The 4,332-nt window shown below is 32.2% G+C and overlaps 1 long non-coding RNA gene across 1 annotated transcript; it reads right to left on the bottom strand.

Annotated features, from left to right (window-relative positions):
• Positions 1-1,890: 1,890 nt before the first annotated feature.
• LOC133201398 (uncharacterized) lies at positions 1,891-3,969 on the bottom strand. Its single transcript, XR_009723085.1, has 4 exons — positions 3,931-3,969; positions 3,396-3,444; positions 2,840-2,907; positions 1,891-1,973 (listed from the first exon to the last, which is right to left on the bottom strand). It is a non-coding gene; the product is annotated as an uncharacterized LOC133201398 (long non-coding RNA).
• Between the last annotated feature and the right edge of the window lie 363 nt (positions 3,970-4,332).

Here is a 4,332-nt window from a genome sequence, read left to right as displayed (position 1 = left end):
AGTAATATTGAAATCAGACCAAAACTGTAGGAGGAGTAGCTTTTGTTGACGGACAGACAGACGACCAACCCCTTACTATCGCATAAGGTCTTCTGGTCTCTAACCAGTAGAGCTAAAAATCATGAGTTTTTGACAAGGCTTAATGTATTATAGCAATGAACTGGCTATACATGTAGCTATGGGGCTCATTTTACAGGATCCCTTAGCATGAAAATGCACATTGCAAAAACTGCAAATACATAAAATTGCAAGTGTAACAGAGAGAGTGTTCAAAAGTGTGAACACATCAGTAAATAAAATCCACTTTTTCACAGTGTTGCCCAAATTTCATACAGTTCTTCATTGCAAAAGTTGTTTTTAAACATGCAAAACATTTTATACAAATGCTGATTTTGTTTGCCCTAAAATTATACAAATGAATGAACAGAACAAAGTTTATGTCTTTTTTAATACCATAAAGTCATACAAACACAACTAGTATTTAATATTTGACAATGCTCAACTAAATTCCTTCAACTGCATTTGAAAAATACCAAATGTATCATGTACATGTTACTTTTACATAGAAAATTTAAAGACAGCAACATTATAAAAAATTTTATTACTAAGATGATCTCTAATATTAAATTGTCAAAAAAAAAAAAAAAAAAAAAAAAAAATTAAAAAACCCATTTGAAGCTACTACACTGAAATAAAGCAAAATAATAATATTTGAATTAATATAACAAATAATGCCTATGCTGTTCTTAACAAGATGATTTTTATTGATATATCATTTGTATTCCTTTGAATAACTTTGATCCCCTGTTATGGCCCCCCTATTCTCTGGGGGGGGGGGGTCATGATTTGAACAAAATTTGAGTCTACATTACCTGAGGGTGCTTCCATTTAAATATGACTAATTATGGCTTTGCTGTTCTTGAGAAGAAGATTTTAAAAGGCTTTTTCCTATGTATTCCTATGTAAAACTTTGATCGCCCATTGTGGCCCCACCCTACCCCTGGGGGGAGGGGGGTCATGACTGGAACAAACTTGAATCTTCACTACCTGAGGATGCACCCATATAAAAATGACCAATCATGGCTTTGCTGTTCTTGAGAAGAAGATTTTTACAAATTTTTCCTACGTACATGTATTATATGCAAAACTTTGATCGACCATTCTGGCCCCACCCTACTCCCGGGGGTCATGATTGGAACAAATTTGAACTTACACTACTTGAGGATGCTTCCTTTTAAATATGATCAATCATGGCTTTGCTGTTTCTGAGAAGAAGATTTTTAAAGGCTTTTTCCTATGTATTCCTAAGTAAAACTTTGATCACCCATTGTGGCCCCACCCTACCCCTGGAAGTCATGATTTAAACAAACTTGGATCTACACTACCTGAGGATGCTTCCATATAAGTTTCATATTTTCAAGCACAGTGGTTCTTGACAAGTTTTTAGGTGATGCCATCAATTTTTCACAATTCATGATTATCTCCCCTTGGAAGAAGGTGTGGCCCTTCATTTGAACAAACTTGAATTCCCTTTACCCAAGGATACTTTGTGTCAAGTTTGGTTGAAATTGGCACAGTGGTTCTTGAGAAGAAGATGAAAATGTGAAAAGTTTACAACCACACCAACCACGACGACAGACAATGGACATATTTCGATCATAAAAAGCTCACTTGAGCCTTCGGCTCAGGTGAACTAAACTAAAGTTTCATCCTTTTCCTTTGGAATGCCGTCGACAGCTTGAAGCATCACTTCTGTACCTTGGCATGGTGCAACAGGCCCTATTGCTAAATGTACTGACATATGTATAATATTCCTGAACAGTATTGCAAATAGTCCAATTTCTGAGATACTTGACACTTTAAGGGAGGGTAATTTCCATTTGACAGGATATGCTTTGCATGATTGAACAATTTATGCTGAGATCTTTCATCTTTTGACCAATTTAGATGCACTGATGATATGAATTCAAAATCTGTAAAAGCAATGACAAATTGATGTTTGAATTAAAGTTCATAATTGATATTGCAATAATTATGATAATCAAAGAAGACATTTTAGTACAGTAAATTTTCATTTATACCCAAAAGCAAAAGAGCATGTATTTTGATGTTCTAAATGACATTGGGAATTAGGGAATAATTTCAATTTTACAACAAAGGGACCTTGGCAATGCTAGCCTGAATCACCTTTATTTCCTATTTTGTAAGATATCCAAATGCCTTAAATGGCTAATTGAGTTTAATGCAAACCTGCAAATGATCCAAATATAAAACAAGCTAATTCAGAGAATTGTGGCCCCCACTTATGGAAAAAAATGAGGATGGAAGAACTGGACAAAAAAAAACATGCAGATGGAAAAAAAAAGGTCAACCTTAACCTTTCAGCTTTTAGCCTTAAAGTCAATTGGTGTCTTTTTTTATTAAAGAAATAAATTCAAGACCTCAAAGAGAACCAAAGTTATCACCAGGACATTATTTATTGCAAGATATGAATTTTTCAACTATACCTTTTAACTTTGAAATCAAAGGGGATTTCTTTAAGTCATTGGGAATTATGATATAAAATTTAACAGAAAAAGCTCAAGGGAAACAAAAGTTATTATTTGAATTTTTTTTGTATTGTAGGAATTTCCAACCTTGACCTTTTGACCTCAAATCAATAGGGGTCTTCTCTAGGCTGTAAGGAGTTGTGATATGAAATGATATTGCAAAAGCTCAAAGGCTTTAAGAGATATTGTTCCCAAATTAAAGTGTTATAGTACATACATGTACAGACAGAATGACCAATGGACAGACCAATAAACATTTATTGGGGGGTTGGGGGGTTGGCGGCTGTTACCTGCAGGTATTAGGTCATATGTTTTCTGTTATGTCCATGACTTCCTCCATTTTCCTCCACTCTTTGCTCTGTAAAATAATTGAAAAAGCCATGAAGTATATATACCCTTATACATTACAGTTAATGCTAAAAATGCTAATGCTGAAACAATTTGAATGAATCATAATTAAATAATTTTAAAGCTCAAAACTTGAACTATATGGACTGGACTTTTCAGTTTATCAGTCACATATTCAGGCATCTTCACCATTTGCACCTATCTTGACGTAAATTGTTCTTTGTGATTTTGTTTATCAATAATGTGAATGAGCACTTACATGTATATTATCATGATTATAGTAACTTGTATGTATACATTATAAAATGTTAACCACATGTACAAACTCTGGTTCATGTCATTGAACTGCATGATAACAATGTCCACTTAGTTATATTTTTCAGTGTGGAAATGAAACATATTTGTTAATTTTATTTTTTGAGATATTAACCATTGACATTATCTTTATTATTATGTAGTACCTTAAAAATATTATATTATATTACAGTAAGTGATCACCTGTTTGGTTTGATTCAATTGTTGCCTTGTCAATAGGAACACATTTCTGCTAAAGAATAAACATTAATTTTAATATTAACTATACAATACTTAATAATCCTCATAGTTACATGAATACTTATAACCAGTTATGTACACATAAAATGAAACAGAAATCACACTTGAGATTTTATTTTTAGAACTAATTCAAAATAATATGCAATTGAAATTTTATTTCCAAACAGGATTGGATCATTTACATGTGAAATCTATCAATATTATGAAACTATTGAGTGTAAAATCCATTCATCAACATTTACTGTAGAATCCTTAATATATGTGAGTACTAAATATACTCAGATGAGAACAAGAATTAACAAGTGGACTGCTGCTCAAGAGTTTTCACTTTTTACATGTATTTCAGCTATAACATAATAAAAGCAGGTAATTTTGCTTCATAAGTGAAACTTGATGTATAAGCTACTGAGTAAATTTTAGAAATAATTTGATAAAACTTTTACATATAATTATAAACACACAGTATATGTATATGTACCTTTAAGCTCTTCCTTCAGCTTTACTTCCATACTGATTTTTTAATGTGTGTTTCTATACATCTTTTCCATATACCTGTAACAATTAGGAATCAAATTAGTTGATAGATATAAATCATTATAGATTGGACATGTAAGTTGTATAAACTTGATATCAATAGGTTTTCACAAACTATAAAGACAAAGTCAGTAAATATTTCCAATTATGATATCATTTTGTGATATTATATTTACATGTATAGGGTTGTCCTTAAGACCTGTGGGACTGGGGAATTTCTTCACCTATAATGACATAATTCCCCAATTACTCTGGTATTGCCCTCTCAACCCTCACTAAGGGGAGGAACCCCCAACATGCTTTTTTTTTAAAAAAATCTGTTTCATTTCTTATTGACAACCCAAAT

The sequence above is a fragment of the Saccostrea echinata genome, unplaced genomic scaffold (genome assembly GCF_033153115.1).
Source record: "Saccostrea echinata isolate AGI-Se365-2 ecotype Australia unplaced genomic scaffold, CSIRO_AGI_Sech_v1 ptg000044l, whole genome shotgun sequence".
Classification (NCBI taxonomy): Eukaryota; Metazoa; Mollusca; class Bivalvia; order Ostreida; family Ostreidae; genus Saccostrea; species Saccostrea echinata.
The sequence above is the reverse complement of the archived record's forward strand: the minus strand, read 5'-3'. Positions and strand labels throughout refer to the sequence as shown.